General features: G+C 51.4%; 1 protein-coding gene across 4 annotated transcripts in view; it reads right to left on the reverse strand.

The window, feature by feature from the left end:
* DYNC1I1 (dynein cytoplasmic 1 intermediate chain 1) overlaps window positions 1-14,394 on the reverse strand; it is a 1,447,115-nt gene that overhangs the window by 330,424 nt on the left and 1,102,297 nt on the right. The gene's annotated exons all lie outside the window — the stretch shown is intronic.

Raw genomic sequence — 14,394 nt, forward strand, 5'->3', positions numbered from 1 at the left:
TAATGTCTGTAATCCAAGTTTGACAAACATTGGTGTAATGCAGTTACACCAATTTACTGCCTATGCTAGATTCTAATGTTTGCCTTTCACAGATATGGATGTCATCACAAAACATTCTTTTGGATATTCTTGGCTAGAGAAAAATTAGGCCTTTTAATTAAATGCCACAGAGCTTCGGCAAAAGTGTATTTTTATATGAGAATGTTAAATAATGGTGGTGTCAAAATGGTCCAGTGTGACCTGTTTTACTCTAGGCGAATAATGTAGTTGATCAGGCAAGACTGTGTAGCTTTATTGACTGTAGGGATGGGAATTTCAATTGGAGCTACCACAAGCTCAAAAGGTTCCAAACTCATATTAATGGATAGCCTAAATAGATCATCCCATAAAGGATGTAGTGTGAGAAATGGATGCTTGTGTGTTCCATTTTGGAAACCCCTGGCCTGCTGGTGTCATTTTCACAAGACAAAGGTGAGTCTTTTTGACAGGCAATAGAAGTATATTGCTGGTACTCCTTGCGCAGCTGGAGGAATGGAAACCCAGTCACTGAATTGTAGGCAGAGGGGTCATGGCCCTCTTTAGAAATTTGATTAGGTATGGGAGTGCAGAGTCACTGAATTGTAGGCAGAGGGGTCATGGCCCTCTTTAGAAATTTGATTAGGTATGGGAGTGCAGAGAACCCTAAAATTATAAAATACTCAGCACCCTTTAGAGTAGAGGCTCTTTTTTTTTCACTGGAAAGGAAGGCTTCAATTTTCATTGTCAATACCCAAATGAATTTCTTTCAAGGGGCAATGATGAGAGTTTTAGTTAATGTTTTAAAGTTGTATTTATCATTCGTTTTAAATCATTCTTTATTAGACAAATAAGTTTTACAGAACATTGCAATTTGTGACAATTGTTTCAGCTGAGTTTGTCAACTAATCATAAGCAAAATAAACCGTGAGTCAGGAACAGATTATGTTGAGATGGTAACTTCTAACAAAGACAGCTCTAATACAAGATACATTTGACAAACAATTTTAAACAAGCCGTTATAGTTAAAGAATTTCTCAGCCGACTTGATCTCTGGAAGAAAAGACACTCATGTAAATTGTATTCACTAATATTTTATGTCATTTGAAGTCTCACACACCTCCACTCTATAGCCTATTCATAAAGGAACACATTTCAGATTAGTTTAGCAAGTTTTGAGGTTCCAATGCAGGTCAACGGATTAAAAAGAATACAATTATATAGCTCTCTTTGTTAGCATTGGACGTTTATGTCAAACAAAAGCCATACAAGAGTCACAATAGAAACATTTCAGGTGACTTACAGTTGTTTGGAATTTGTTAGCATTAGCAAATCAAACAAGTCAAACAAATGTGGGTTGTGCAAAATTGAGAAAGGAAATGCACGTTTAGAATGCAGCTTTTGCTTTGGCCTAAATTTCACTCGTACTGTTTATTAATTTCATGTTTTTTATTTTTAATGATATTTCTAGCAATGTCTCCCATCTGATGGTTTGGAACCATCATAAAAAATTCATTCACAAATTTATTTGTCAGAGTTTACACTCATCTTCCTCAGTAGCTTTTCCTCCTAAGGTTTTCTCTTTCTTTCAATCTCTTACATTCTTCATTCACTCTGTCACTCAATTCTAAATCTTTCTTTAATCTTTTATTCAAGTGCGGCTTTTCATTGCCTTGTAAATATGGACAGAGCCGCCAATTCACTGCAAGTCACTGCATTGGCTCACCCTGTGACAGGGAGGTATGCCATGGATGTTACGGTGGGTGTTCCCACCTAACACCCATGCCATTTAACGCATTCCCAGATTTACGAGATTTTGTAAACCTGGAAATGTGTCAAAAGCCTATGCCTCCCCATGCATCCCTGCAACGCAGACACCCTTGCACCCTGAGTTGGCGCATGGCAGCCCATTGTGCGCCAGAACAGACGAAAAGGACAGGAATGCACAGGGAAGTGCTGCAAAAAGGCGTACGGTGCTGCCCTGCATAAAAAGGGTTGTAAATATGCCATGTGGTTTCTAAAGGTTCAAGATCAAACTTTAGATCAGAAATAATCTTTGCATACTCCACTATCTTTCTACTCTCATCAGGTATGTATGTACAACAATTTTCAATTTACTGCATCTTGCAGACCCCACCTTTCTCAGCAAGTAGGATATCTAAGGAACAGCTATTTTGCGATATCATGGATCTAACTGCTACAGGCTCAGTGTTTCCTTCCAATAAAACTCCAGAGGTACTAGTTGTAATCTATCTACCACTTGTTGAAAGCTTTCTGATTTTCTCATCATTCAAAACTAATCCTGTAGCAGGTATATTTGCTCCAAATATGTCTCCCACTAATTGTGTCCCCTCATTCACACTGCAAGCATAGCTTTTGTGTGCAGGTGTTATTGGTAATGCATGTAAGCACTGGATGTGATACATTTTTGGAAAACATAAGCCTAAATAGCAAATACCCTACTAGTAAGAAGGCAATCTAAAGTATGCATTCTCTCTGCATATAAAATACACTACAGGTATTGTAGAACCACCCTCTTGCAAAATTTGCCATGTTCCTCCGGACTATTCAAACACGTACTCACAATTATTATTTTTCACTGATGTTTTTCTCCCACTAATTCTCCTCTTAAACGCACATACTTTCCCTTTATGTCTTTTATTTAATTTAAGCTAAGGAACAGATATTTTCCTTCTAAGGCCATCTTCTTCTTTTCTAAATACATTCTTCTGAACATCCTCTTTTCTATACACACTTGCAAGTTTCTTATTTCTCTCTTCTAACATTAGGACAAAGGCTATACCTTGTGAGTTCATTAAGCATGTTAGGTTTCTGTCAAATGCTTTCACCTTGTTTACAGGAGGGAACTGTCTAAAGGAGGGGTTTTCAAAGTGGGGCCTCAAGTGATCCGGGGCTGGGCCAAGATGGAGACCGGAGCGGCAGCATAAACTGCAGCTCCGATCCCTAGCCCACACAATTATCCTGTCTGAAGCGTCCCTGCCCCCCCTTCGCGGGGAGCGAGTGCCACCCGGGGTGCCGCCTGGGGGCTGCGCCGTTGGCCGAGGCCGAAAAGTAAAGAGGAAGCAGAGTGACACTGTATAAACTGCCACCATCTGGGAGTGCGTTGGGCGTTTGGCCGGCCGCGGTCTACACTTGCCCTGAAATCAGCACGCTTGCGGCGTGCGCATCGGGGATCCCCCGAGTCCCGCAGCTGCTGCTCGGACTCGCTGTGCTTACCGCCAGCGTCTGAGCCTCATCGAAGGCACGGTGATCGAGACCCGACCGGGAGGTCCCGCTTTGAAAGAGCGTCGCCGGCCGGGCTCTCCCTGCGGCGGCGCCGCCCCTCTCCCCTCGCGACCTGCTGGAGCGGGATCACCTGGGCTCGTCTATTGGGGAGAGACGACAGAGAGTGGTGCCGGTGCCCTGACTCTTCCCCCATTTACCGGGGGCTATCTTAGGCACCGCGGCCGGCCCGGAGGCCGGATCGCACACAAAAGATTGCTGCACGCCCAAACAGGCTGCGGCCGCCATTTTTTTTTCTTTTTTTTTTTTCTTTCTTTTCTTTCTCGATTTCTGAATTCTCGACCGGCGCTGGAAAGCGCTGCACCGTATTGAGACCGCATCCTAGCGGTGGCACATCAGGACGCAATCGTGCTATGGAACTATTCAGCGGCATCCCCACGCCCGGCGCGGTGTGGATCATGGGAGCTGGCTCCCAGTTTCAAGCTCCCTGGACTCGTGGATTACCTGCTGTGATCGCCCAAATATGCTGCCCTGACAGAGGCTGCTTTGCCGACATGCAGCTGCTTCACGGCAGTCTCTGTTATTTAGTTCTCCTCATACTGACGTGTCGCGTTCCACCTCAGGAGGGGTGAGGCAACAAAGAGAGGAACAAAGCGCACGTCGCACCTGGATGTACATAAGAGGTGAGCCTTTCGGCGACTTTTATCGAGTCGCAGTGCGCTGCGGTGTTAGTCTCCCCCCCTGAGCCCTAAGGCAACCGGAACAGTTATAACCTTTAACAAACTCCATAGTGTTTCGCCCTCAACCCAATAGTACCATAAACGCATATCAGCACCATAACTCCTAGGCTCTCTAAGTAGTAGTCAATGCATTAGACTACCAATCTCTAATATCATTGTCCTGCCTCTGCCTCGCTCGACCTCAATGTCCAGGCCGTACCGGTGTGACGCCTGACTCGTCCGCATACACCGCTGTGTGTTCACTCATTGCGCTAAAGCCTACGTATTCCTGTACTTACCAAATGGTCAAACCAAAGACCCCACGTGCACCTCCTAGCAAAATGGACCATACTACTTCATCTCCCTCAGAGGCCCATACCACCACGCAAGCGACCTTGCAGAAGCTAGAACTTACCTTACAATCACATACATCGCAATTCGATAAGATACTGCAAGCTATTCTAGACACTAGATCCACCCTGGAAGCTAAAATAGGCTCGGTAACAGAAGACCTCAATATACTTCGCACAGATCAACGTGCTCTGGCAGACAGGGTGACCGAACTCGAAAAAGACACTGCAACCCTACCCCGCACTGTGACTGATCTCCAATCTCAGCTAGCGCACCTATCGTTAGATATGGCCTCCCTAAAACGCAGAGCTGACTCCACGCACGGACCTTCTCTCACACCACGTGCAGCGGACGACATCTGCTAAGCAATCGAGTGCCACCTGTTTCCGTTGTCAGGGTACGCTGTTATGACTCTCCCTCTTTCTGGCTGCTTGCGGCAGTCGGTTCTTATTACCGTGTTCCTGGCTGTGGCGAGCGGCCCGTGGACGTCCCCCGGGCGTTGTGCATCGCACTTTGAACCATGAGTAATTTGGGCAGGGTAAATCCATGCCTCCACACCAATGCCCTCTGGCACCTCCTTGCTCCATATGGACCATTCTCTCAAGCGGACTATTGCCGGAAATGTTTTCTATCTATTAGTAATTTCAATGTTGTTATATTTCATTTTAGAGTGCACCTTTCTATTTATTGGTTGGTTTTGTTACAGGCTAGTTAACTGTAAATGCGGCAGCAAACGTGCAGGTCAAATCTATTATAGTAACAGGATCACAGCTCGCAATGTAGTAGTCATTGACTTCCAAGTCCTAGTGGGCAGACATCACAATACTCTTACACTGGGGGTAGCAGATATCCACCCCTCCGGTTACACGAAAACCACAAAAACAATATGGCCACCCAGACGCACCAAGGTATCTTGAAATATAAGATACTCACATGGAATATTAGAGGCATGGCAACCCCACGGAAACGTCAAAGGGTCCATGCCTTCCTCAAGAGACATCAAATACACATAGCCCTATTACAAAAGACACATCCCTCTAAATCCACGCTAGAAAGCACACGTTCAAAATGGAAAGGTCAATTGCATGGAATCATCTCCTCCTCTTTTGCCCGTGGAGCTGCCATCTGGATTGCCCCTGGGGTCCCATTTGCCTTATCTCGCACACAGTGCGACCCAAACCGTAGATACGTGATACTCGAAGGTACCCTTGATGGATCCCCCTTAGCCCTAGTTGCACTGTACTCCCCAAATGTAAATCAACGTGATTTTTTATCCACGCTTTCCACCGGTAGTTTCAGCGATCCCACACTAGAGTGCATATGGGGGTTGACTTTAACAGTGTCCTTGACATTCAAATGGACCGCTCGTTTCCCCCACTCCCCACGGCCCCTACCAATCGCGAAGCACAAGCCCTAGCAAGCTGGGCATCAAACAATGGTCTGAGGGATGTATGGAGGGCGAGCCATCCTGTTCATCGCGAATACTCTTACTACTCCCCGTACATAAGCTACACACCAGAATAGATATGATTTTTGTATTTGCAACTGTAATGCACAAAGTACGCATGTCTGAATACCTAGCGCGCACTATATCAGACCATAACCCTCTATGCGTCACAATGGCATGGGGCCATATGCACACGCGTATACCAACATGGCGGATGCAGCCAGAGGCTCTTTTAGACCCCCCCTTCCAAATAGATATGTCCAAAAGACTAGCTGATTACTTTCTATTGAACCAAAATACAACTTCATCCCGTGCAATAGAGTGGGATGCCCACAAAGTGGTGATACGCGGACACTGTCTTGCAGCCACGGTCGCGGTGAGAAAAACACTTACCAAAGAACTACAAGACCTGGAGGTAAAACTCTGCAGTGCGGAGAATGAGATAGCTAGGGGAGAGTTCACACTAACAACATTGAACTCGCTTCGAGCTGCCCATAAAGAAGCAGACAACAGATTAAGCAAACACGACTATAGACATTACATGGCAAGACAACATGCTGAGGGAGATAGGTCGGGCAGGCATTTGGCCTGGCTTACCCGCCAGCCCTCGCACCCAACACCCATTGGTGCGATACGTTTAAACCCGGATGTCATTGTTAACACTCAGGCGGGCATTAACGACGCCTTTTCAACATACTACCGCACCCTTTACACATCCCCTCCCCCTCCTCCGGAGCAGCACCTTACTGACATATTACACCTTGTCTCTCAAAACCAAACTCATCCTTGATAACACCGCCACTCTAGATGGCCCTATCACTATTGAAGAGCTGCGCCTAGCCCTATCCCAAATGGCACGTAGCAAAACTCCCGGCTCAGATGGTCTACCAGTAGAATACTTTAATTCCCATGCTACCCATCTCCTACACCCACTCATAGAGGTATTCAATGAAGCACACCACAATTTGCAGCTGCCAGACTCCATGCGCGAGGCTCTGATAGTCGTCCTCCCAAAAGCGGGCCGTGACCCTCTAGATGTTAAATCGTACAGGCCGCTCTCCCTGCTCAATACAGATTGCAAATTATTAGGGAAAGTACTTGCAAATAGGCTCCTCCCCTACCTACCAAACTTGGTACACCATGACCAGTCTGGCTTTATTCCTGGCAGAAGCACCTTCTTAAATATCAGAAGGCTCTTACATATAATACATGTCAACACAAACATCGAAGCGGTTGCCCTCTCCCTAGATATCGAAAAAGCGTTTGATACGCTAAGCTGGAATTATCTCCTACGCACACTCAAAGCGTTCGGTTTCGGTCCCGGCTTCATCAGCTGGATCAAAACGCTCTACTCCATGCCTATAGCCCGTGTCAAAAATGGTTGCACTATTTCCGAAGAATTCCCTATAGGCAGAGGCACCAGACAAGGCTGTCCACTATCTCCTTTGCTATTCGCTATAGCCATGGAACCATTAGCAATTAAACTACGCAGCTACGCACACATATGGGGTATTCCGGAATTGAACACTTACCACATTATGGGGGTCATTCTGACCCTGGCGGTCGGTGTTAAAGCGGCGGCTAACCCGCCAACAGGCTGGCGGTTAAAAAAATGGAATTCTGACCATGGCGGAAACCGCCAACAGAGACCGCCACTTTAACACTCCGACCGCCACGGCGGGACAAACAAACAGCGCGGCGGTCACCGCCAACAGACAAGCGGGAGTCAATGTACCGCCCACCCTATCACAACCCACCAATCCGCCACCTTTTCCGGGGCGGTAGCCCCGTCGATAAAAACACGGCAGAAACAGACATTTCAAACGGAAAACGCTCACCTCCATACACCCCACGAGGAATCTGGACAGCATGGAACCCGAACTACACATCCTACCAGCTATTGGCGTGACCGCCATTTTCTATCTACTTAATCACTCGATACCTGATCTTCCACAGGAGAGGACCTACACTGCAAGTGCTGCTGTGACCTCGGTCTGGAAGAGACAATGGCTGCTGCGACTGGGGAAAGGGCCCCTGCCTTCACTTCTGAAGAATTGGAGAAACTCGTGGATGGGGTCCTCCCCCAGTATGCGCTACTCTACGGTCCTGCAGACCAACAGGTAAGTACAGTGGGACCATGCTTTGTGGGCAATGCCAGGGTTGAGTCGGGTGGATGAAAGATGGTGGGGAGTGGAGCGATTGAGGCATGCATGAGACGACAGATGAGAGCATTGGCCACATGGCAAGGGTGGGGATGGGGGGCCACTCACATCATGCATGCAGAAGGTGATGATTTTTTTTCTCCCCCTGTACATGTCACATAGGTCAGTGCCCACCAGAAAATCGCTATTTGGCGTGCCATCGCCAAGGACGTCCGGACCCTGGGGGTCCACAACAGACGGGGCACCCACTGCCGGAAGAGGTGGGAGGACATCCGACACGGGAGCAGGAAGACGGCGGAGGCTCTGCTGGGGATGGCCTCCCAACGTAGGAGGGGTGCCAGTCGTCAATTGACCCCCCTGATGTCCCGGATCCTGGCGGTGGCCTACCCCGATTTGGATGGGCGCGTGAGGACATCACAGCAGACACAAGGGGGTGAGTACACTCTCATTCTGGTGACTTTGCACGCAGTGGAGGTGTCTGGGTGGGGGAGGTGGGCTGTGGGTATCTCTAGGCCAGGGCGATTTCTGTAGGCTAGGCCCCTCCGTAAGGCATGGCCCTGTGCCCCCACCCCCCACCTCGGTAGGGTGCCAAGTACAGCTATTCATGGCCCTGTGTCATCTATGTGTGCAGTTTTCGTCCATAGGCTTGTAGGCCATGTCCCACTGATTGAGTAGTGGACCCCAAGTGCGCAGCGTAGTGCAGGGGGCTTCTGTGTCTGTCCTCTCCGCCAACTGTAGCGGTAATCCATGCACTCAACATGTCTTTCTCTCTCCCCCTCCCCTTTTTTGTGGTCTTCCTGTTCATGTGTGCATTAGCATCATCAGGCGGAGGAGAAGTGGCATCGGAGCACGAGGGAGCTGCATCCCACATGGCCCTGGAGGGCCATGCAACGGACTCTGAGTACACCAGTGGGATGGAGGGCGAGGGTAGCTCCACAGCGGGGACTCGTGCTGATGTCAGTGGCAGCAACTCGTCCTCTGAAGGGAGCTCCCTTGTGGTGGCGGCAACATCCGTGCCCCCGCAACAACAGGTACAGCCGCCACCCAGCGCACCAGCACCGCCCTCCCAGCAGCCCCTCAGCGTTTGCCCCGTGCCCGCTCACCCAGGAAGGGGGGCATCTCCTTCGCCCCAGGCACCTCAGGCCCTGCCCCTGTCACCCCTGCTGCCCTCAGTGAGGAGGTCATTGACCTCCTGAGGACCATCATTGTTGGGCAGTCTGCCCTTTTGAATGCCATCCAGGGTGCAGAAAGGGAGGTGCACCGGAGTAATGCATACCTGGAGGGCATTCATTCGGGTTAGGCTGCCCATCAGCGATCGTTCAACGCTCTGGCCTCAGCACTGACGGCAGCAATTGTCCCTGTCTCTAGGCTCCCCCCTCCAACTTCCTCCACCCAGACCCAATCCCCTGTACCTCTGCCTATCCCAGACACACCTACAGACCAGCCTGCACACACCTCAACACCCAAGGGAAGCTCATCCAGACATAAGCACCACACTTCACACAAGCATTCACACAAGCAACATCCACATGCAGACACACCAACACCCACTGCCTCCACTGTGTCCCCCTCCTCCTCGTCTCCCTCCTCCCTCCTCCCTCCCTGTGACGTCTCCACTCACACTTGCATGCACAACATCTTCAGCCACTACTTCCATCACCAGCACACCCACCAGAACACTCCGCACACGTGCAGTCACCACCCCCACTACCATTTACACGTCCCCTGTGTCCTCTCCCAGTGTGTCTGTCACCCCCTCTTCCAAACCACACAAACGCAGGCAGCCACCAACCCAACAGACATCCACCTCACAACAGCCTCCAGCCCAAGCACCTGCACCCAAAGACACCAGACTTCACACTCCTACAACCACATCCTCTTCCTCCACTCCCATACCCACCACACCTAGCCGTCCCTCTCTTTCCAAATTTATTTTCCTTTCCAAACTTGACCTCTTTCCAACAACTCCCCCACCCCGTCCATCGAATAAGACTGCAATCAGCACCTCAGCCACCACCAAACCAGGACCTATCAGGACTGTTGTCCAAGGACTGTGGAGTCCCCCACCCTCAAGGGCAACTAGTTCTGGTAGGAGCCAAGGCACGGCCAGCCCACCCCGGGAAAAACACCCAAAGATCACCAGTGCCCGGCGCGAGAGGCCAAGGACACCAGGGACCAAAATCCCTACCCTGGCTCCGGCTGGAAGTGGGATGCTACCTGGCACACCCCCAAAGGTGGGAAAGGGCCACAGACGACCAGGGAAGGGTGGGAAGGGCAGCACGCCCGACAAGTCCGGCAGCAGGCCAGCTGCCCAGGAGGGCCCCACCAGCCCCATCCCAGGTGTGTAGGAGGGCCCCGCCAGCCACAGCCCAGCTGCCCAGGAGGGCCCGCCAGTCACAGCCCAGCTGCCCAGGAGGGCCCCGCCAGCCACAGCCCAGCTGCCCAGGAGGGCCCCGCCAGCCACAGCCCAGCTGCCCAGGAGGGCCCCGCCAGCCACAGCCTAGCTGGGCAATGAAGGAGCGCCAGCCACAGCCCAGCTGGGCAATGAAGGAGCGCCAGCCACAGCCCAGCTGGGCAATGAAGGAGCGCCAACTCAAGCACCGCTGAACAGGACAAGGACCGCTGAACAGGGCAAGGACCGCCAAAGCAAGCACCGCTGAACTGGGCAAGCACCGCTGAACAGGGCAAGGACCGCCAACTCAAGCACCGCTGAACTGGGCAAGCACCGCTGAACAGGGCAAGGACTGCCAAGGCAAGCACCGCTGAACAGGGCAAGGACCGCCAAGGCAAGCACCGCTGAACAGGGCAAGCACCGCTGAACAGGGCAAGGACCGCCAACTCAAGCACTGCTGAACTGGGCAAGCACCGCTGAACAGGGAAAGGACCGCCAAGGCAAGCACCGCTGAACAGGGCAAGGACCGCTGAACAGGGCAAGGACCGCCAGGGCAAGGACCGCTGAACAGGGCAAGGACCGCTAAGGCAAGCACTGCTGAACAGGGCAAGCACCGCTGCACTGGGCCCTTCATCTCAAGCACCTCTGCACTGGGCCCTTCATCTCAAGCACCACTCCGCTGGGCCCTTCATCTCAAGCACCGCTCCGCTGGGCAACGCCGTCTCAAGCACTGCTCCGCTGGGCACCGCCGTCTCAAGCACCGCTGAACTGGGCCCTTCATCTCAAGCACCGCTGAACTGGGCCCTTCATCTCAAGCACCGCTCCGCTGGGCCCTTCATCTCAAGCACCGCTGCACTGGGCCCTTCATCTCAAGCACCGCTCCGCTGGGCCCTTCATCTCAAGCACCGCTCTGCTGGGCACCGCCGTCTCAAGCACCGCTCCGCTGGGCACCGCCGTCTCAAGCACCGCTGAACTGGGCCCTTCATCTCAAGCACCGCTGAACTGGGCCCTTCATCTCAAGCACCGCTCCGCTGGGCCCTTCATCTCAAGCACCGCTCCGCTGGGCACCGCCGTCTCAAGCACCGCTGAACTGGGCCCTTCATCTCAAGCACCGCTGCACTGGGCCCTTCATCTCAAGCACCACTCCGCTGGGCCCTTCATCTCAAGCACCGCTCCGCTGGGCCCTTCATCTCAAGCACCGCTCCGCTGGGCCCTTCATCTCAAGCACCGCTGGCCCATTGGCGGAAGGGGCAGTGCCGCATCTGTGTCGGGCAGGGCTGCACGAAGCACTCTGGGCACCAGTCCCCCTCCAGAACCAGTGGACACTGTCATCCACTTGAGAGACTGTGGCTTTGCACTCCCCAGGATGTAACAGTGGGCAAACCACCCACTGTAGAGACTTGAGAGACTGTGGCTTTGCACTCCCCAGGATGGTACAGTGGGCAAGCCACCCACTGAATGGACTTGAGAGACTGTGGCTTTGCACTCCCCAGGATGGGACAGTGGCCATGGAGGCCCCTCGTGGATCTGGCATCGTGTACTCATGTGGCTGAGGTGCCCCCCCTTCCCTTCCGCCTGAGGTGCCTGTAGTTTTTCTATCTGATGCCCCTACAGTGTTCTCTCCGTTGGTGTCAGGTATCCTGTGTGGGCCTTGCCCATGTGATTTGGGCCCAGTGGTCTACGGACAATGACAGCTAAAATTATCGGACTTTTAATATTTATGTATATATTAGTTTTAAATGTGTGATATTTTTATATGCCGATAATACAATATATTCGACTGTTTAGGATCATTTCATTTTGTCTTTGCATTCTTCCAGGGGGTTTGGGGGTTGTAACAGTGACGTATTGCTATGCATTGATGTGTGTGTTGTAGTGGGTGAGGGTGGTGGTGGGTGTGTAGCGTATGTGTGCCCGTAATATTTTCTCCCCCCCTGTGTCGTAGGTGCAGTACTCACCGTAGTCTTCTGCGCCGGCGTTCGTGCTCCTGGTGCGTACCGCGACCGCCGGCGCACATCGTCATTGGCTCGTGAAACCCATAGGATTCTATGTTAACCAATGCGACTTTGCGCCGCGGTCTTCGACCGCCTACCGCCACGGTGTGCCACGCCAGCGCATTGACCTCACAACCCATTGTCACACTTCACAGGTCAGGCAGCCGCCATTTCAAGGGCCCACATGGCTTAATTTCTACTGCGTCACACATACCTAGGCCTTTCCTCAACACTCATACAAACCATTCAATGCATAGTGAATCGTGTTGTGTGCAAGCTGTGGGAACGTACCTGTGGGTTGATTGACTCTGTGCTCGCTGTTGTCCTTCCTAGGCACCGTCCGCTGGGCAATGCGAGGAGATGGAGGAATCTTCCCGTGAACATACCGCTGGTGGACCTGTCGACAATGGAGGAAAGACATGTCATACTGACATACAGGCTTGACCGAGCCACTATACAGGAACTGTGTGCCCAGCTGGAGGCAGACCTGATGTCACCCATCCGCCAACCCACAGGGATCCCCCCTCTAGTGCAGGTGCTGTCAGTACTCCATTTCTTAGCAAGTGGGTCATTTCAAACAACAGTGGCCATATCATCAGGGATGTCTCAACCTATGTTTTCCAAGGTGTTGTCCAGAGTGTTGTCTGCCCTGCTGAAACACATGAGGAGCTACATCATTTTCCCTGAGGTGGGGGATTTGCCTACAGTGAAGGGTGATTTCTATGCCCTTGGACATATCCCCAACATCATAGGTGCCATTGATGGGACACATGTGGCTTTGGTACCCCCCAGCAGGAGTGAACAGGTGTACAGGAACAGGAAAAGTTATCATTCGATGAATGTACAGATGGTCTGTTTGGCTGACCAGTACATCTCCCATGTTAATGCCAAGTTCCCTGGGTCAGTGCATGACGCCTACATCCTGCGGAATAGCAGCATCCCGTATGTGATGGGTCAACTCCAGAGGCACCGGGTGTGGCTATTAGGGGACTCTGGTTACCCCAACCTGTCCTAGCTACTGACCCCAGTGAGGAATCCCAGGACCAGGGCAGAGGAACGCTACAATGAGGCCCATGGGCGGACTAGGAGGGTGATCGAGCGAACCTTTGGCATCCTGAAGGCCAGGTTCAGGTGCCTCCATATGACAGGTGGATCCCTAATGTACTCACCAAAGAAGGTGTGCCAGATCATCATGGCCTGCTGTATGCTTCACAACCTGGCTTTGCGCCGCCAGGTGCCTTTTCTGCAGGAGGATGGTCCAGATGGTGGTGTTGTAGCAGCTGTGGAGCCTGTGGAGAGTGAAGAAGAGGAAGCCGGAGAGGACGACATAGACAACAGGAACACAGTAATAGAGCAATATTTTCAGTGACACACAGGTAAGAGTACACACCGGCATATTACATTTACTTAAAGACTCCTACCTCTCTACTGTCTGACTTTTTCCCCCAGTGTATGGTAACTGTGTTTCCCTTCCGTTTTCAGAGCTGTGGGCCCCACTGCGTGACATCTGCTTTGTTTCCCCATGGACTACAGCTGTGTGACAGCGGTTTGTTGGCATCACAATGTGAATAACAATTTTGGCACTGTCATGTCTAATACATTTGTTAAAATCACAGACAGACTCCAGATTGTTTATGTGCAATAAGTGTGTTTATTCAAGTGCTCTAATTTGGATGGGTGGTTGCAAATCGGTGAGGGGTGATGGTGGAGGATTGTCCATGGCAGAGTCCAAACTATCAGGTTCACAGGTGCATTGTCCAAATGCCTGTGGGAAGTGGAGCAGGGGCAGTTTAAGGTTGGACAGGGTGACAATGTGGGACAGTGGGATGACAATCAGGGCGGTATCCTTTGCTGGCGGGGGTCTTGACATGTTACTCTGTCTTCTTCCTGGATCTCAGGGCCCGCTTGCGGGGTGGTTCTCCTTCTGCAGGGGGTGGGGTTCTGGTGGCCTGTTGGTCTTCTGTCGGGGCCTCCTGTCCACTAGCGCCGGCGGAGGTGGTAGCCAGTTCTTGGTCCATGCTAGTGTCAGGCGCCCTTTGAGGTGCCACAGTGGTCCGCAATGTGGAGATTA

This window comes from Pleurodeles waltl, chromosome 10 (genome assembly GCF_031143425.1).
Source record: "Pleurodeles waltl isolate 20211129_DDA chromosome 10, aPleWal1.hap1.20221129, whole genome shotgun sequence".
Lineage (NCBI taxonomy): Eukaryota > Metazoa > Chordata > Amphibia > Caudata > Salamandridae > Pleurodeles > Pleurodeles waltl.